This window comes from Castor canadensis, chromosome 12, assembly GCF_047511655.1.
Source record: "Castor canadensis chromosome 12, mCasCan1.hap1v2, whole genome shotgun sequence".
Lineage (NCBI taxonomy): Eukaryota > Metazoa > Chordata > Mammalia > Rodentia > Castoridae > Castor > Castor canadensis.
The window spans coordinates 60,990,473-61,011,273 of NC_133397.1; the positions used below are offsets into that span (position 1 = coordinate 60,990,473).

General features: G+C 44.9%; 1 pseudogene; it reads left to right on the forward strand.

The window, feature by feature from the left end:
• Positions 1–19,438: 19,438 nt before the first annotated feature.
• Positions 19,439–19,566, forward strand: LOC141415139 (U2 spliceosomal RNA; annotated as a pseudogene).
• The last annotated feature ends 1,235 nt before the right edge of the window (positions 19,567–20,801 follow it).

Here is a 20,801-nt window from a genome sequence, read left to right on the forward strand (position 1 = left end):
TTTTTGCTATGAGCTGCTTGAACCTCAAATAGTCAAGGCGTGTCAGTATCCAGCAACACTGGCCAGATGAAAGGGCAGCATGGGAGAGTGGCCCATGGCTGGCCAGGCCCTGCGGCTTTAGTTTCACTGGGCAGATTGGACCATCTGCAATATATTTGCTCTAATGACAGCCTCGCCTCACATGGTTTCCTGAATGGATGCATTCCTTCCCACAGGATCACAGAAAGCCCTTCTGATGCTCGGGAATGGGTCCATCGGAGCTCAGAGCTTGCTTGCCCGGAGTCACTCTGTCCTTGGTACCCACAAGCTGAATGCCACAACTGCAGTTTTTCTCTCCTCACTCTTGCAACTAAGAAAACATCCTCTTCCTCACTTCTGCTGTCCAGCCCATGGAAACCACTCTAAAATTGGGAGGTTATCTTTCCTCTGGTGTGTCACTCTGGGGCAGCTGGTGAGCCGGTATGCGATGTGGCAGGGGAGCTGGACTTCAGATTCCATGCAGACTGGGACAGCTGGGGCTTTGGCTGTTCTGAAGGGATGCTCAGCATTACTACACAGAGGTTCTCACAGTGGAGGCATTCATTTTATTTCTGCTGCTACTGGCGTTTGCACTCAGGACCTCACACTTGCTAAGCAAGAGCTCTACTATATGAGCTCTAAAAGAGCCCCAACTCTTTTTTTTTTTTTTTTTGCTTTAGTTATTTTTCAGATAGAATTTCACATTTTTTTTTTTTGGCCTGGGGCCAACTTCATACCATGATCCTCCTAGCTATGCCTCCTGCATAGCTGACACCACAGGCTTGCATCTCTATGCCTGGCTTGTTGGTTGAGATGGCAGTCTCTCTAACTTTTTGCTGACACTGGCCTCAAACTGCCATTCTTCCTATCTTTGATTCTGGGATTACAGGTGTGAGCTACTGTACCCAGCCTGTTTTTTTTTTTTTTTGATACAGGGTCTTTTATTTATTTTTGCAGAACTGGGGCTTCAATTCAAGGCCTTTACCCCGAGCCACTCCACCAGCCCTATTTTGGTGAAGGTTTTTTTTCTTTCAAGATAGGGTCTCTAGAACTATTTGCCCAGGGTGACTTTGAACCGCAATCCTCCTGATCTCTGCCTCCTGAGTAGCTAGGATTACAGGCATGAGCCACTGGTGCCCGACTTGATACAGGGTCTTGCTATGTAGCCCAGGCTGACCTGGAACTGGAAATCCTTCTGCCTCTGCCTCTGTTGTGCTGGTGACTTGTTTACAGTAGTTAGTCTTAACCATCTGCTGTCAGCATCTCACATGTATATGTACATACACATGCGTATACACATATGACACACACCTATGCAAATATGTTAAAATCTCTAATGTGACTTACAGCTGTTATTTATTTTATCATCAGAGTTGCTTTTGACTTCTCTTTGACTCTTCTGAGCCACCAGGAAAGTAGAGATGGGAAAAGGTCAAGGATGGACAGAGGAGTGGCTGACCCACTCAGGGAGGAGTGTGTGACCAGAACTGAAGCCTCTCAGTGGGGGCAGGGTCTGCATTATAGTGTTTGTCATGCGGTGAGGAAAGTGACACTATGGCGCACCTGGCATGTGCCCAGGTACTCTCACAACCCCTCTGCTTCCTGAAGAGCATGTTTAAAGACCTTGGATTACTTGTTTCATTTCTCCAAAATGTTGCCTTGCTGGATTGTTCTTTTTTTAGAAGGTAGGCGGTGTTGTGACAGGATTTCTTTATATAGTCCAGGCTGGCCTCTAACTTGTGATCCTCATGCCTCAGCCTCTTGGGTGCTGGGATTACAGGCGTGAACCACCATGCCTGGTGTATAAGCTTTCAGATCTGTCAAGTGCCAATTTCAACATCCTTAGACAGAGAGCTGGGAACAGATTCCCATTCCACCTGTGGTGCTAAGTCCGATACAGACAAAAAGACTGAGTGCCACATGTCACAACTGCCAAGCATGTAGGGATGTCAGAATTATCCATTAAAAATACAGTTTACTAACTAGGCCAACTTCAATTTAAAATAAATAATGAATGGATTTTTTAGTACGACTATGTCCCATGAACATAAAAATTATTGATTGCTTCTCTGGACTTTGAATTTCACAGCACATTCCTTATCTTATCTGGTCACCTTATAAACATTTATTAACAGCTCCATACGCATGGAGAGAGCTTCATAATAATTACGGCTTCTCTACCAGAATGTCCCAATGTGATCTGCTGGTCAGTTTCTAGAGGGTTCCTGGCAGTCCAGGTTTATACCCAGGACACAATCTGGTCAGTGAAGGAATGTCACAGAAATCGCCCAGCAGCTTTGTTGGAGACTGGCTTTAACTCTCATCCCAGAGGATCCAACTGGACAACTTCACATGAACTTGGTGTTGTTTCATGGGTGACCTCCATGCTGTGGGCATTGTGGACCCCGCTCATTTCTACCTCCAGCGCTCCTGTTCTCTTATTCTACCCCTGCCAAGCCTGGTCTGTCCTAAACTGGAACACAGGCAGCCTGAGCACGGTGTGTCTGGAGGGAGAGTCTAGGTGATGTTAGTGAGAAATCAAGGCCGGGTTGGTCAGACTTTCTCATTGTTGTGACAGAATACCTGAGAGAAACAACTGAAAAGAAGGAAGGATTTATTTTGGTTCATGGTCTCAGAGGTTTCATGGTGGGGAGGGAATGGCACGGCAGAGCAGTGGAGCTTACATCTGGGTCCCCAACCTATGGGATGGTGCTGCCCACATCCAGGGATGGTCATCCCACCTAGTTAATGCTCACTGGAGAGTCCCTCACAGACGCACCCAGAGGTGTTCTTTACTAATCTTGTAGGTCATTCCCAATCTAATCAAGGTGACAATCAAGATGAACCATCATATAGGCCAAAAAAAAAAGGGTTTTGAGGGTGGGCCTGAAGGTGAAGTGAGGCTGTCTTATAGGGTGAGAAGCCAGGAGGACCTGAAACAGGTTGTGAGAACTACAGAGTCAAGGCGAGAGGCCAGGACTAAGGCGGTGAACGTGGGGAGGGTGCTGGGGGCAGCTTGTGTGTGGGGACACAGGGTAGTGCGGGGGCTTGCAGGCACTAGGTACGGTCCATGCCCATGTATTCCTGACCTGAGGGTCGTGTTGAGAGGGGCTGAGCTGGCAGGTCTAGTTTTCCTGTGAAGGGCTGTGACATACTATGGTTAGTTTTATGAGTCAACTTGGCTAGGACATGGTGCGCAGTTGTTTAGAGTCTAGATGTTGCCATGAGGTATTTGTGACACAGACTTAGGATAAAATCCATAGATTTAAGGTGATTAACTTCTATAATGTGAACAGACCACATCCAGTCAATTTCAAAGGCCTTAAGAGCAAAAGCTGAGGTTCCCCAAGGAGGAAGGACTTGCCTCCAGACTGTCTTTTTTTCGCAGTACTGGGGTTTGAACTCAGGGCCTCACGCTTGCAAGGCAGGCATTCTTACCACCTGAGCCACTCCACCAGCCCTGTTTTTGTAATGGGTATTTTAGAGATAGGGTCTGGTGAATGATTTGCCTGAGCTGGCTTTGAACTGCAATCCTCCTGATCTTTGCCTCTCTAGTAACTAGGATTACAGGCGTGAGCCAGGCACCCAGCTTTCCAGACTGTCTTTGGACTGGAGCCTACAACATCCACCCTAGCCTGTGAGCCTGCCCCACAGACCTCACCCTCGCCAGGCCACAGCCACAGGAGGCAGTTCATTGCTCCTTTATTCTCTGCATCCTGTGGTGTTGTTTCCAGAACAGTCATGAAGTGGGAGGCCTACTGTTGCTTAAGCCTGTGATGGGCCTCATGGAGAAAATGCCTGTCAGAGAAGCGCCATTCAGACACGAATTATAGCACTCTTGACCATGACTTTAAGTTTAATGAACCAATAACATGTGTAATCCTAGTTACCAGAGAGGCAAAGATCAGGAGGATTGCAGTTCAAAGCCAGCTCAGGCAAATCATTCACCAGACCCTATCTCTAAATCACCCATTACAAAAACACCCTGGATGGTCCACAGAAAGAGGGCGTTGAGAAGGAAACTTGGACTTGTGCTGAATGATTCTGAGGAGGGATGAAAAAAGGAGAGGCTGGTTCTAGACTGGAAACTTGGGAGTTGAATATTCTAACAATTTTTATCTAGGTAGATTCTACTCTTTTTTTTTTTTGGTGGTTCTGGGATTTGAACTCAAGGTTTCATGCAGGCGCTATACCACTTGAGCCACGCCTCCAGCCCTGATCTACGAGGATTCTGTTTTTTTGAGCATAGAGGTAGAAAAGCTTATCAAGGGAAAGAATGAAAGGTCCCTTGGGAAGGGAGGAGTTCTGAATGGGTTGCCTTTCCCTCCACTAGGAAGATTCTGATGAAGACCTAGTGAGGGTTAAGGCTCAGCTGGGATGAGTGTTGATAAGGAGGAAATAACTCCTGTTAGTCATGAAAGAGGAATGGCTAGTCATTTTTGTGGTTGCAGAGTAGTCTTGTTTCTGCATTGTTCTAAATTTGCTTACAATATGGCCTTGTCTAAGAATTGTTTATGAAGTTAGGAACATCGCAATCTAGCTGCCACAATGAATGTCTTTCATTATCTTAGTATATATTTCAGGGATTTCCTTCCTCCCTCCCTCCCTCCCTCCTTCCCTTCTTTCCTTCTCGCCTGAACAATTCAGATTATATTCTAACAGCTCCAAGTTATCTTATCTATGTAATAGAATTTCGTACCAGGTTCAAGTGACATTCAAGCCTTCCTCGGGACGCAGGCCACATCTTCACTGTGGGCATTGGCTTGCCCTCCTGGGGTTAGTGCCCATAGTGTACCCCCATCATTGGAGCACTCAAAACAGTAAGAAGGAAGATGACCACAGCATGGCTGCCACTGTGGCAAAATGTCCCTACCACATTTCAAGGGGCCCCCAGGTCTGACTGTGTGACTCTATTGAGAACCTACCTCTTCATTTATCCCTCAGGCCCTCCTCATTCCAACAAGTGTTTGGAAGTGGCAAAAGAGAATATTATTACTACTTTTTTTTGTGGTGTTGGGGTTTGAACTCAGGGCTTCACGCTTGCTAAGCAGGTGCTTTACCACTTGAGCCACACTGTCAGCCCCAAAACAGAATATTTTAAGGGAAGTCTAATCTGTAAATGGTGTCCAGAGGAGGAACTGAGCAATTAAGATTTCTTAGTTGATCATGATCCATAAGAGAGAACTCCTGTATTGGTGCATACAGAGGTGATTTTACTGTGGACGGGAGAGTCAACCCAGCTTTCCCAGATGCTGGTAAAGTGCCCCTTAAAGCTACTCAAATCGCACTGGAGTCTACACTCACAATCTGATGACTATTTCATTTTATTTATTTATTTTTTTGAGAACCTTATTTTGGAGAACGGGATGCTAAGACCAGCTGTTTGAATCTAAAGCATCTTATCGTAGCTTGACCCGAGACTGACTTAGCGTATTAATCTTCTTTTTTTTTTTAATGTGTTTGAACTCAGGGCTTTACACTTGCTAGGCAGTTGCCCTATGCTTGAGCCACGTTTTAGCCTAAGATTTCACTTGGTTTTCCTTTTCCCTCACTCTCTTTTCTCAAAAAGTTAATAGATATAATCCATAAACTGAAAGGATTTGGCTGAAGTGACTATTAATTTTTTTTCAGTACTGAGGTTTGTACTCAGGGCCTTGCTCTTGCTTGGCAGACACTACCATTTAAGCCATGCCCCCAGTCTGAAATTTTTCTTTTCCCTTTTTTTTTTTTTTTTAAGGAGAAATGGTGGCTATTCAAAGGGACATCATGCCCAAAATATTTCTTAAAATTTGCTTTTAGTCACACAAATAACAGAAATACACATATTTTTAAAATGGCAAATTGAGGCAAGGGAACAGCAACTGGCTGACGCCTCACCCAGTTCTGCTGGCGCTCGTGCAGGAGGACCCGCTGTTCCGGTCTGGTGTGCGTTATACCCGCACCCTGGTAATGACACGGTGATGCACTCTCGTTTCCATGGGAACGCGGGGTTTGCGGTCTCTCAGTTACCCAAGTGTGATTGTGCTGTCTGTGGTCCTTCACCGTTTCTGTTTTTCACTTGGACATCTTTTCCTATTGGGTGGAATATAGATACCTCCCACCCCTTTAAAAAAATCCAAAAAACCTTACTTTCCTCTTATAAGACATCTTTGGGTAGCCTATTTTCTTTGTCTTTGCTGGTGTGAACTCGCAATCCTCCCACCTCAGCCTCTTGAGTAGTTGGGATTATAGACATATACCACTAAGCCTAGCTATTTTCTTATTAAGTGGCTATATTTATTATTTCCTCCCTGTTACAGACTGAACATGTCTGTCCCCCCAAATTCAACTGATGAAACCTAATTCTGAGTATAATGGTATTTGGAAGTGGGGCCTTTTAACTATTTTCATAGAATAGTGGGCTTCATTATGACTTTTTTTTTTTTTTTTTTTTTGCGGTACTGGGGTTTGAACTGAGGTCCTACACCTTGAGCCACTCCACCAGCCCTTTTCTGTGATGGGGTTTTTCAAGTAGGGTCTCCTGAACTCTTTTCCCTGGGGTGGCTTCAAACTGTGATCCTCCTGATCTCTGCCTCCTGAGCCACCGGCATCGGGTTCATTATGACATTTTCATACATGCATAGTATGCATTTCTATCATATTAACCTCCATTACACTCTTTTGCCCCTCCATCCTCCCGTTGGTCCCCCTCACCACAGACTCCTTCTGCTTTCATGTCTTTTTCTTTTTTAAATCTAGATTCTCAGAATGGCTATCATTAAGAAAACAAATACTGGCAAGGATGCAGGGGTGTAGGTGGGAAGAGAACACTTATACACTGTTGGTGGGAATGTAAAGTAGTTCAGCTGCTATGGATATCACTATGGAGGGTCTTCAAAAAAACTAAAAATGGGGGTGGACATGGTGTCATGCCTGTAATCCCAGCTACTTTGGAGGTGGAGTTTGAGACAAGCCCAGGCTAAAAGTTTGTGAGACCCCCCCCCATCTCAACAAATAAGCTGGATGTGGTGATGTGTGCCTGTGGTACTAGCTATGCCAGAGGTCCTGGTAGGAGGATCTCTGTCCAAGGCAGGCCAGGACAAAAAAAAGTAAGACCTTACCTGAAAAATAACTAAAGCCAAAAGGACTGGAGGCATGGTTCAAGTGTGCGGGCTTGAGTTCAAAGCCCAGCACTGTATGAGCGGTGAAGAGGATGGATGTATGCTACATAAATAAACAATATGAGGACAGCATGATGAAACTCAGCAGACACTGTTTGGAAAGGGGGAGGAATGAGGGAAGAATGGGGATGTAATGGAGGGTGAGCTTGTTCAAGGTACACTGCACACATGTATGGAATTATCACAACAAAATCCCCTTGCATTATTAATGGATGTTAACTCAAAAAGAAAAGAAACCCAGCACCACACACACACACATCACTTCAAAAATCTACAAGTGGAACTCCATATGATCCTGCTGTACCGCTCCTGGGCGTACACCTTCAGGAATGTAAGCCAGCATGCAATAGAGACGCCTGCACTCCCATGTCTGTTGCAGCACTGTTTGCAGTAACCAAGTCATGGAGTCAGCCTAGGTGTCCATCAACAGATGAGTGGAAAATATGGTGTATATACATACTAGAGTACCTCTCAGCCTTGAAGAAGAATGAAGTTATGGCATTTGCAGGAGGTTGGGCTTTTGGGAGGTGATTAGTTATAAAACAGACCCAAGAGAGCTTGTTCCTTCCACCATGTGAGGTCCTGGGGGAAGACTGCTGTCTATGAAACAGGAAGTAGGGCCTCACCAGACATCAAATCTGCCAGCGCCTGGATCCTGGACTTCCCAGGTTTCTAAACTATGAGAAATAAATTTCTGGATAGAAGCAGCCCAGTCACGGTATTTTGTCATAGCAGCCTGAGCTGACTAAGACAGTCCCTTTATAACTTGTGTGTTTTTGTTTGGCTCAAGGTCCTTCCCTCCTCAAGGGAATAAACATACTTTCACTGCTCTCTTCTAATACTTTTATGTTTTAAAAAAAAAATTTCTCTTAGAGGGCATGATGTGAGGTAAGAACGGAGCTTTACTTTTTTTTCCAACTGGATAACTCAACACCATTTCCTTTTCCTCCCATTCTGAGATGCTCATTTTCCTTATACCAAATTTCCATTAATGCATCAGTCTGTTCTGTCTATTCACACACTTACACAGTTAATACCATAGTTTTATAGAATGATTTGATAGCAAACAGAAAAAGTCTACCTATGTTGCTGATCTCTTTAAAAAATGTCATGGTCAAGCTGGCTGTGGTGGCTTTATGCCTGTAATCCTAGCCACTCAGGAGGTAGAGATAGGGAGGATCTCAGTTCAAGGCCATCCCAGGCAAAAAGACAGTGAGACTCCCATCTCAACTATTGCTGGGTATGGTGGTTCACGGTTTTCATCCTAGCTACTCAGAAAGCTTAAATAGGAGAATCACAGTCTAGGCCTGTCTGGGCATAAACTAAGACCTTATCTCAAAAATAACTAAAAAGAAAAGGGCTGGGGGCGTGGCTCAAGTGGTAGAGCACCTGCCTAGCAAGCACAAGGCCCTGAGCTCAACCCCCAGGATGGGGAAAAAAAAAAAAAGCTGTGGCTATTGTACATTTCTTTTCTAGATAGAGTTTTAAGATCAGTTTACAAAGTTCCATAAACAATTGTGGGTTTGATGGGGATTACATTGGATTGTGGATAATAAAAGTTGATGTCTTTTGCTACTGAATTTTTCCTGTATCGGTTTCCTATTGCTGCTATGACAAATGACCACAAGTGTGATGAATTAAAACACCACAGATTCATTAGCTTACAGTTCTGGAGTCTAGAGTCTTGCATGGGTCCCACTGGGGCTAAAATCTTTCTTTCTGAGGGGCTAGGGTTGTGGCTCAAGTGGTAGAGCACCTGCTTTGCAAGTGTGAGGTCTTGAGTTCAAACCCAGGTCCCACAAAAAAAAAACCAAATTCTTTTTGGAGAGTCCAGGGTTGAATTTGCTGTTGCAATAGGGAATCTACAGATTTGCATTTATTGACTTTGTGTCAGGTCACTTGGTGAGCCCTCTTTTCATTTATGTTTGCCAGTTATTTTCCTTGGATATCCTCCCCCAGCCTCCAGTACTGGAGATCGAACCCAGGGCCTTGTGCATGCTAGGTGCTAGGTGAGTGCTGTACCACTGAGCCACGACCTTGTATGTTCTTAATAGGTAGATATCTGTAAAAACGAATGTCACTTTTCATGTGTATGTTTTTGTCTTAATGCACTGGTCAGGAACCTCCTTCCCCACAGCATAATACTAATGCAGGGGCACCCTTGTCTTCTCTCTTGCTTTAGTGAATGTTTCTAGTGTTCCATTCAAGTACAATGTTTTCTTTGGTAAATTAACTTTATCTAATTAAAGAGTTTTAATTTTTTTTTCACTAGTTTGCTAAAAGTTCCCCTCTCCTTTATAAGAATGGGTTTTGACTTTTACTAAATTCTCTTTTTGGATCTGTTAAGATGATCATTGGGCTTTTCTTCCTTGATCCATTAATTTAATAAATTATACTAGTAGTATTTATGGGTAGAATTTTCTTTACACTTTTTTTTTGGTAGTAGCTGGGGTTTGAACTCAGGGCGTCACACTTGCTAGGCAGGTGCTTTTACTGCTTGAGCCACTCCGCCAGGCCTTTTTTGTGTTGTTGTTGTTGTTTTTTTTTTTTTGAGATAGGTTTTCATGAACTATTTTGACCAGGGCTGGCTTTGAACCACAATCCTCCTGATTTCTGCCTCCTGAGTAGCTAGGACTACAGGTGTGAGTGACCGGCACCCAGCTTCTTTACATTTTTTAGTTAAATCATATCTGGTTGCAACAAATAAAATCCTCTTAAATACTGCTAGGTTTAATTTGCTCATGGCTTAGTTTTTATCTCTCATGGGGTTTGAACTCAGGGGCTCGCACTTGTTAGGCAGGTGGTCTGCTACTTGAGCCATGCTCCCAGCCCTATTTTGCTTTAGTTATTTTTCAGATAGGGTCTTGCACTTATTTCTCAGGGCAAGCCTCGCATTATGCTCCTCCTAGCTATACCTCCCACATAGCTGGCATTACAGATGTGCACTACCATGCTCAGTTTGTTTGTTGAAATGGAGGTCTTGCTAACTTTTTGCCTTGATTGGCCTTGAATTGTGATCCTCCCAATTTCCACCACTGGAGAAGCTAGGATTGTAGATGTGAACCACATGTCTGGTCCTGCTGATGTGTTAATAAGGGTTAAAAAACTTTTCATAAGCAAGAATAACTTATGTAATTTTTACCTTGCACTTTTCTTAACTGATTTTAGAGTCCATGTTATGTAAGATTGTGGAACCTTTCCATTTTCTATAGTGTGCATTTGCAATGTAGAGTTTTGAGGAAGATGTCTTTGATGGTTCCGCATTGACTGCCCTTTCTCCAATAAGCAGCTGTATTAATGGGTTGGTTGTTCTGATTATTACTGTGGTCCTAACCTTCTTCCTCCTCCCTGCTGTGATGTGGAAGTGACTTTGTGAAGTCTTGTTTCAATGGTGTTCTAATTCCAAAGGCCCCATCCCACCCCTCCCAAGCCTCGAGTTAACCATAGTCCTTCTGAGTCCATTCAAGGATGGGCCTCTGCTCTTCTGCCCCATGGCCTTCTCTTTTTTCTAATACATGTAAGTGAGCTAGGCTTTTAGTGCCTTTCCCCTTGGCTCTGGCCCACCCTGTCCTGGCTGATGGAGCAGTCTGATAAAACTGACAATGACTGGGCATAGTGGTGCATGCCTGCAGTCCCAGCTACTTGGGAGGCATAGGCCAGTCTGAGCCTGGCCCTGGGTAAAAATATATGAGACCCTATCTGAAAAATAAAACAGAAAAGGGCTGGGGGTATGACTCAAGTGGTAGAGTACCTGGTTGGCAAATACAAGGCGGTTTTAAACCCCAGTACCACCAAAAACAAAACAAAAACACCTAACAAGGCCCAGTTGTCAAGAGGGGAAGCCCAAAAGCCCTTATTTCATTTGTTCATCCGAAACTTGGTTGGGATGGGGAGACATTTCTTTTCCCACTAGTTAAACTGCTCTCTGAACCTCGCATATCTACTTTGATTTTCCAGATCACAGCCATCTGTGTAAGTCCGCCCTCTGTCTGCCTTACCTTTCTCCAGGGGTTCCTGAAGCACTGGGAGCTTCAGGTGTGTTCTTAGGGTTTGTGCATCTATACAAATGCTCAATGTTTATAGTCATAATGATGACCTAACACAGTGATGCCAGGTTGTTTAGAAGATGGTGGCTAGTCCGTCGAGCCTAGGTGTAGTTTGTGTGAGCACACTCCATGTTTGCACAATGACAAAATTGCCTGGTGACAGATTTCTCAGAAGGTATATCTCCATTGTTAAGCGATGAATGACTATATTTTCATTTTGTTGATAATCTAAAACAAAAATTAATATGAGCATGGATTCTCAAGCTGGCAAACTGTCAGTAGAGTCTCCCCTGTGACTGTGAGGACCACGACTGCACCTTCGTTTACTGTCACAGTGGCATTGAGTGATGCTTCCGTGTGATGTCTTTAAACTTGAATGCTGAAAGGTTTTCTCTACCTGAGACCTCAGGCCAGTGGATTGATCAGCAGTATTCTTGGCCCAGAAGTTTCCTTTTCTCAAAAGAAGCCTGCGCATTCCTCAAGTTTGAATGTGATAGCTCTTGGCTGCTCTGAGAACACATCCTCTCTGTGACAGGGGCTCCCCGTCAATGTTTGTGTCCACCTCGATGCCTTTCTGGCCACCTCTAGAGTCTTCAGCTTCTCTGCAGCCCCACCTTCTCATCCACTAATCCATGGATTTACCCATGGGGACTGATGGCGTTGGGCAAGTTCTTTGGACACAAGGAGAATGGAGGGGCCAGAGCCTCTTGAGAGGTTGGCACCATGGTTTTTGCGTGTATTTCCAGGTCCCAGCAGCAGGGGGCACTCTACTCAAGGTTATTACCGGGGTGGGGGCTTCTCACCAGTTTCCCAGTGTCAGCTCAAGGGAAACCAGGGTGGCTTGGTGCCAGCTGTTGATCCTAGGGGTGGTCTTTATAACAAGTGCCAAAGTACACAGTGGAGCTGAATGGATGGGATCTCAGTGTGGCTTCTGCCACAGCAAATGGGAGTGTCTCTACTCCCTGAGCCTATTGCTGGGACTAAGGACTCATGCAGACACAATTAGACTGCAAGCTATTTATAAACTCTTTAGACAGTTACACATATTAAGAAATAACCACAGAGCTAAATAGGCCCAAGGACCAGATCTGCTTTAACTACGTATCTTGAAAGTTCCAGCAATATTTCTGGTTCTTCTAACTCTGCCTCTCAGTCCTCAGCACCCACTGGCTCCTCATAGGCCTGGGCGTTCCTTAAAATCAAAGACCAGGAGACACTTAGGATGCCTGAAAATCTTCTCCGGTCTTGTTTTCTCCCGAAAGTCTGAAGGAAAGCACAGCCTACCATTTTGGATAGGGCCATTTCCCCTTCATGGTGTCATTTTCCCAAATCAAAAATGAGGTTAAATCAGTATTTTTAAATCTCTCTTTTGGGCTGGGCGCCGGTGGCTCACGCCTATGATCCTAGCTACTCAGGAGGCAGAAATCAGGAGGGTTGTGGTTTGAAGCCAGCCTAGGCAAATAGTTCCTCGAGACCCTATCTAGAAAAACCCTTCACAAAATAGGATTGGTGGAGTGGCTCGAGGCATAGGCCCTGAGTGCAAACCCCAGCACTGCAAAAAAAAAAACCAACCAAAAAACAAAAATTAAAAAAACCCAAAGAACCTCTCTTTTGTGAGGTGATCCAAAACATCCTAAAGCCAAACAAAACCAAACTCTGAGCATAATGCAGATAATATTTTTTTCTTAAGTGTATTTAAGAGCATGTAATGAAATGGAAACATACGCACTGTGTTTATTGTTATCTTTAAGGGATCGTGACCCTGACCCAGGCCCAGGAATGAGGTGTGAGCAGGCATCACGGATAGGCAGGGGTTACTGCTGATGGCAGAGCTGAATTGTCACTGCCTCCATGACATTGCTCCATCTTTGGCCTTTTGTCTTGCAATTATTATATGTTTCTAATACAGATTGTGCTCTTCATTCTTAATGCAAAAATGACTGAACTTACCTAATACCTTCACTTTGCTATGAGATAAAACAACAGGACTAAACTTTGGACCATCTTGTGCAGCATTTAGTTCCCTGTGAGGCCATTCTGGCTGCTTAGTAGAAGACCCACTGGCATTCTGCCAAAGCATGGGGATTTAAAAAATTGTTAACTTTGTTTCTTCCTTCCTTCCTTTTTTTCTCCCTGCCCTATCCTTCCCTGCCCTGTCCTTCCCTTCCCTGTCCTTCCCTTCCTTGTTCTTCCCTGTCCTTCCCTTTCTTGTCCTTCCCTGTCCTTCCCTTCCTTGTTCTTCCCTGTCCTTCCCTTTCTTGTCCTTCCCTGTCCTTCCCTTCCCTGTCCTTCCCTTTCTTGTTCTTCCCTGTCCTTCCCTTCCCTGTCCTTCCCTTTCTTGTTCTTCCCTGTCCTTCCCTTCCCTGTCCTTCCCTGCCCTTCCCTTCCTTGTTCTTCCCTGTCCTTCCCTGCCCTTCCCTTCCCTGTTATTCACTTCCCTTTCCTGTCCTTCCCTTCCTTGTTCTTCCCTGTCCTTCCCTTCCTTGTTCTTCCCTGTCCTTCCCTTCCCTGTCCTTCCCTTCCCTGTCATTCACTTCCCTTCCCTTCCCTGTCATTCACTTCCCTTCCCTGTCCTTCCCTTCCCTGTCATTCACTTCCCTTCCCTGTCCTTCCCTTCCCTTTTTCCCTCTCTGTTTCTCTCCCTCACCCTCCACTCCCTTCCTTCCTCCCTCCCTTCTTTCATTGCTCTCCGCCTCGCCTCCTCCTTCTTTTTAAATATAGGATCTTATTATGGAGCCCTAGCTACTCTAAACTCACTATGAATTCAGGCTGGTCTTGAACTTGAGATTCTCCTCCCTCAGCCTCCTGAGTACTGGGATTACAGACATGCATAACCTCACTTAAATTTCTTAAGAAATCACTGTATCTCTAAAGTTCCTTTTGGGCCAGTGAATCTTCACAAATATGGATGCAATTCTGTGAAAGAAAGGAGAAAAAAGGAGAGGCGGCCCCTTCCAGTAGGATCTTAGGGATCTTCAGTCGTGTGTGTGTGTGTGTGTGTGTGTGTGTGTGTGTGTGTATCTGTGTTTACAATGGGTGAGGAAAGCACCCAAGTCACCTGGACAGACAGGAATGTCCTGCAGCTTGTCAGGAAGCATGTCACTCATGGATCCACCCATGGGTTGGATATTAAATGCCCCCAGAAGCTCATGTGTTGAAGGCTTGGTTCCCTGATGATGGTGCTCTTGGGGCCATGTTGGAGGAAGTAGGTCACTGGGCTCGTGAAGGGCACATTTTGCCTCCAGCTGGCCTATGGTCCTCTCTCTCTGCTTCCTGGCCACCATGAGATGAGCAGCTTTGCTCATCTCTCTCTGCCATGATGCTCTACCTCACCGCCCAGCAACAATGGAGCCAGGTGATCACAGAGTGAAACCTCTGAAGCCTCAATTGAAAAAAAATCTTTCATCCTTTAAGCTCATTTTCCCAGGTATTTGGTCACACAAAAAACACTTAACGCACCAGGATTCCTGATATGGCCAGCCCCACCCCTACATACAACACACTTACAAACACTGTCAGACACATACAGGACACACAGACACACATGCAGGTGTGCAGATACAGACATACCCACTACCCTTTAGAAATGCAATCTCACTTTAAAAAAAAAAAAACAAGGCAACTGGGTGCCCATGCTCATGCCTGTAATTCTAGTAACTTGGGAGGCTGAGATTGGGAGGATCTAGGTTCGAGGCCAGCCTGGGCAAATAGTTCACAAGACCCTATCTCCAAAATAACCAGAGCAAAATGGACTGGAGGCATGGTTCAAGCAGTAGAGCACTTACTTTGAAAGCATGAAGCCCTGAGTTCAAATCCCAGTCCCACCCAAACAAAAAACAGTTCTTCCATTCCAGATTATTCCTTTGTAGGACTCTGGAAGGAGTTTTCTTGACCATCAGATTATTTCCAAGTGCTCCCCTGGGAAATAGCTTTTTTTATTTTTTGGTGGTGTAGGAGTTTTAACTCAGGGCTTCACACTTGCTAAAGCAATTGCTTCACTGCTTGAGTCACACCTCTAGTCCGAGTCTGAATTTTAATACTCTGATAGTTCTCCTTGTGACTCAGTGGATTTCAAACCTCAGTGTCCCTGTGATTCGCTGGAAAACTGGACTAAGGAGCAGAGTCTTGGGCCCCAGGCCTCTGATCCTGTAGAATTGATTAATGGCCCTGGAATCTGAATTTTTACAAGCCCTTAAGTAACTCTTTTTTTGTTTGTTTGTTCTTGAGACAGGGTTTTGCTGGGTAGTCCATGCTACCTTCCACTCCCATCCTCCAGATATACCAGCATGTCTGGCTTGTTTGTTGAATTGGGCTTTTTTTTTTGCTGGGCTGGCCTTGTTCTGATCTTCACCTCCAAAGTAGCTAGGATTACAGATATGAATCACTGCACCAGCCTATGTTTTACTTCCTCATCTTCTCCTCCTCCTCCTTCTTCTTTTGGTAGTACTGGGGCTTGAGCGCTGGGCCTTGAGCTTCCCAGGCTGAGACATATCTTCTTTTGCTTTAGTTATTTTCTTTTAGGTAGGATTTCCCATTTTGCCCAGGACCAGCTACAGACCTTGATTCTCCTACCTATGGTCTCCCAAGTAGCTGGGATTACAGGCACATACCACCATGCCCAGTTTATTGATTGATTGCTAACTTTTTGCCCTGGCTGGCTTCAAACCTTGATCTTCCTGATCTTTACCTCCTGAGTAGCTGGGATTACAGTGTGTACCACCATGCCTGGCTTCTACATTTCACTTCTTGAACAGGATACACATCTGCAAACATATACATTTGTTGAAAAAAAAGGTCTCAACAATAGTTTACCTTCATCATTACATTTTCCATCCAATTCTGTTCTCTTCTGCTTTATTTTAGAGACTGTGCTGGTCATGATATTCTGTCCTAGTTATTAATTGCTGCATAAAAATTCATGTCAAAACGTAGTGACTTAAAGCAACAGTAATCATCTTTCATGTTTTTTATGGGGCAGGAATTTGAAAAGGGCTGTTCTAACTTAAGCTCTCATGATTGTAGTCAGAAGCTGGGGCTGGAGCAGTGTCAAGTGGAATCAGTTGTCTCCCACGTGAAGTCTCTTGGTGTGGGCCGGTTTGGGCTTCCTCACAGCATGGCAGCCTGAGGGCAGTTGAACTGATGGAGGTGCAACAGGTACCAAGGTTGGAACAAGGCAGAAGACAGCATAGCCTTGGAAGTCACATAGCATCACTTCCTACATTGTCACAATCCCACCCGAATGTAAAGAACAGTACTTCACCTCATGATGGATGGAGTGACAAAGTGCTGGTGTAAGAAGAGCAGGGAGATAGGAGATACTGAGGCAGCCATCTTTGGAAAATACCAGCAGCCACATCCCATTGCAATTTGAGAACATTCCTGTAGAGGGAACTGTTGTCATGAGACATTGGATCCATTTGGCTGGGAAGTGGGGTAGAGGGATGGGGAGAGCATTGGGAGAGGGTTAGGCAAACGTACAGCAGCTCATCCTTTGGAATTGATCTTTCTTTCTGTGGTGTGGAACTTGTGTTGGCAGTAATAGGTATATGGCCATGAGGTTGTCCAAAGGGAAGCTGGCAACAGCTTGCAGGGCTTTACGTCTGTGCATTCCTGGTGTCTAGCAGAAGACCCCACCCGTGGATCTGCTTTGGAAGCCAAGTGTAAAGTGCCTGTGTGTCACCAGGCAGAAGTCCAAGCTTAGGGAGGGAGGCTGTCACCTCTAGTATCTTTATGGACCTACAGTTTGCAATAAATGTGGCTGGCTCCATACTTTTGGTGTGTGGGCACAGCAAAGTTGGCTTTGAAGACTGCTGAAAATGTGTTAGTGGATGACATTGTCCAGGGAGAGTGAATAATGTCAGAAGAGAGGGGGCCAAGGAGAGAAAACCTCCAACATTTAAAAGGAAGAGATGGCAAAGGAGACAAAGAAGGTCTGGTCCAAGATGTAGGAGGAGAACCCAGTGAGAATGGCAGCATGGGCTGGACAGTTTCCAGGAAGAGAGGTGGTCCTTAGGGTCAAGTGCAACAACAAAATCAAGACTAGAAAGAAATCACTGATGACTATAGGAAGGAGAAAAGGGTGGTATCTTCCCAGGGGCCGAGTCAAGAGGTTATTGTTTCTTAAAATTGAGGCTAAGACTAAGTCTGTGCAGAGCAGGGGAGAGGAGATGAGGATGAGAAATCACAGACCGAAGAGGAATAATTGATACAGTTCGGTTTAGGGAGTGTGCCATCAGAAGGAGGGCCGAGCTTTGGAAGAGTAAGCTGGCTGACTTTTTTGGGAAGAACTGATATAACCTGGAAGCCAGCAGCAGGAGGAGTGGTGGCTCACTGAGTGTGGATGCTTGAGAAGAGGGTACCAATCAGGGATGAGCGAAAGGCCTGTTTAGGTCCAACACATCCATATCTAGTACTTATTGTGTGTTGTGTTTTGTTCCCCTTTCCTCCCCACTGGAGATCGAAGCCAGGGCCTCACACATGCTAGGCAAGTGTTCTACCACTCGCTCTACACCCCTATGTTAAGTGTTTCCATAAAAATTATTTTATCCTTCCAACAGTCTGTAAAATAGACAGCACTTGGGCTCCTCTGGTCAGCATCACCCATTAGTCAGGAGCACCTTGGGGCAGGGCAGGTAATGTGCTCATCCCCTGTTGGATTCCCAGCGCTGGCTGCTTGGAGTCTCCCATGAGGCCAATTCTCCTTCAATGTGACTCATTCACTTCCTGCATGCCAGAGCGGATGAATGACTAATACCTGAATAACAGAATGAAGGGAATGCAAGAACTTGCTTTGGCCCATTTGAGTCTTGAAGTTTTGCCCACGTGTCAGCCAGGGTCACCTAATTCAGTAAAAGCAAGGTGAGGTGTGATGGCTTCCAGTTACTTGGGAGGCAGAGATTGGGAGGACATCAGTTTGATGCCAGCTGCCAGCTCAGGCAAAAAGTTAGAGAGACTCCACCTCCACAAACAAAGCCAGGTATGGAGGTACAGGTCGGGAATCACCACAACATGGGAGGGGTATGTAGGAAGATTGTGGTCCAAGGCCAGTCCAGGGTAAAAAGTTAGACCCTATATGAAAAATAATTGAAGTAAAAAGGACTGGGGATATGGCTTAAGTTGCCTATCAAGAGGAAGATCCTGAGTTAAAACCCAGTACCACCAAAAAATACTCACTAAAATAAGATTCCTTCAAGCCATATATTTCATATCTGGGTGGTCTCCCTAAAATTTCGATGGACTCCTAGGGCTGTAAGTTGTGGGGAAGGGGAAACAGAAGCAGAAAGGCTGAGGCCCCACTGGTTCTAAATTCCTGCTGCTCAGTATAAGGGTGGTCTCTGTGTGCCTCATTCCCTGTGTGCAGTGTCATCCCTGCCCTGGTTTGCACACAATCTACTGCCCAGCGAAGAAGGTGATTTGTGTGTGCAGCAGTTCAATGAGTACTTGGGGTGGGAGCACAGAGGAGTTTATGTTATGACAACACAGCAAGTTTGAAGGAGTGTTGTTCTTAAAATCCCGCGCTGCCCCTCTGGGGACTTCTTGTGTGTCTCCTAATTGTATGTGGAGCCCAATGTCAGCCTTTTGCAATCTCCTTTCCCTTCCTTTCCTTCCCCTTCTTTTCTCCCTGCCCTCTTTAGATTGCTTTCAGGAACTTCAACATCTCTGTGTTTTAGCATCCCTCATAATAAAACAACTAACAATCACACAGTACTTTATAGATCTTAATATCTACTCACACACACATGTCGTAGGTACACGCCTTGCTCACTGCAGCATTGTTCACAGTCATGAAGATTTGGATTTGCCCTCAGTGTCCATCAGCAGATGAATGGAGTTTAAAAAAGTGGTAAATGTTCACATAATGGACTACTATTCAACCATAAATAAGAATGAACGATTGTCATTTGTGACAACATGGTTGAACTTGGAGGACGTTATATTAAGTGAAATAATCCAGGCCCAGAGAGAAAAATACTGTATGCTCTCACTAATATTTGAAATGTATAAAATTTGATTTAACAGAAGTAAAGAGACTAGTGATTATTAGAGGCTGAGCATTATTTTTTAAGGACAAGATTCACATTTAAAATTTTTTTTTCTTTTAATTTTTCTTGGCAGTACTGTGGTTTGAACTCAGGGCCTCATGCCTACTAGACAGGAGCTCTACCATTTGAGCCACTCTGCCAGTCCAAGATTCACATTTGAATGAGACTTTCAATTGCTTCTTGGCCTTTTAGTTAAGATCAAGTGTAATATCTGTTCTTATTAGTTTAAAGAAGTAGGCTTTGGGAACACATTACTCTCCATATGGTGGGTGGGCCTTATCCAGTCGGTTGAAAATCTTAGGAAAAAAAGACTGAGGTGTCTGGGGGGGAAAGTCTGCCTTCAGATTGCCTTTGGACTACAACATCAACTCCTTCTGGAATTTCCAGATTGCTGGCTTTCCCTCCAGACTTTGGAATTGCCAGCTCCCCACAACTGTGTGAGACAATTCCCTAAACTCAATTTCTTTGCATTGCACACCCATGGATCTGGAGAGGACATGGGTGTGGTGGTTGGGCACCAGGACTGGGACCCATGTGGGTAAGAAGCCCAAGCCCAAGAAGCAAGAGTAAGACAAAAATCTCTAAAAGGAATGTGCAGGTGAGTGCTGAAGCTGGTTCAAATCCCAGGTCCACAAAAACAAAACAACCCCTCCCCCACAAAAACACAAAAAAACCCAAACAAACAAAAAACCCAACAAAACCAAAAAACCCAAAATCAAAAAACCACCCAACAACAACAACAAGAAAGAATAAGACCTTAGGGAGAGTGAAGCCCAGGCTCCTGTAAGTTTGAGTTTGCATCATCTCTGTGCAGTCTCCTGAAAGCTCTTTGTTGTAAGGAGGCATGCTTTACAACAAACCGAGACCACTTATTTATTTACTTATATTTCTGTATGGCAGTACAGGAGTTTGAACTCAGGGCCTCATGCTTGCTAAGCAGCCGCTCTATCACTTGAGCCACTCTGCCAGCCCAAGACATGCAAACTCTTTGCTCGGACCAAACTCAGAGCTGCAGTCAGAGGACAGCGTGGCTGAGCAAAGTGGAGTTGCACAGGGCAAAGACAAGACACCATGGCTGTTGGCCTACAGAAGGTTATGTTGGCCTTCAAAATTCCCACTGGGAAAACAGAAAGGAAGTCAGGGACATGCTCTAAGATGAATGCCAAGCAGATTAGAGAGAGAACAGGGGCAGACTGGTCCCGGATTTACAATGCTTGAGGAAAGCCCACCAGCAGGCAAGGGCGGTCAGTTGAGATTTCTGTTGGGTTTTGCTGTGAGATCCCAGGTGTGAAGATTCTAATATTACAAATTAGTATTTACATTAGATACCACATTAGAATATTTTTAATTTGTTCAATTTGGAACAATTGATGTCCAAGCATTGGAAATGTATTGAGTAACAAAGAAGAAAGTTGAATGTGGGGAAAAAAGAAAGGAACTATGGTTTCTTTAGAGACTGTCTAGACTCAGCCCTGATGATGTGTCCAGCGTCCCTCCTCCCCTTCCTGTGTGGTAGCAGCGGGCACCACTCCTTC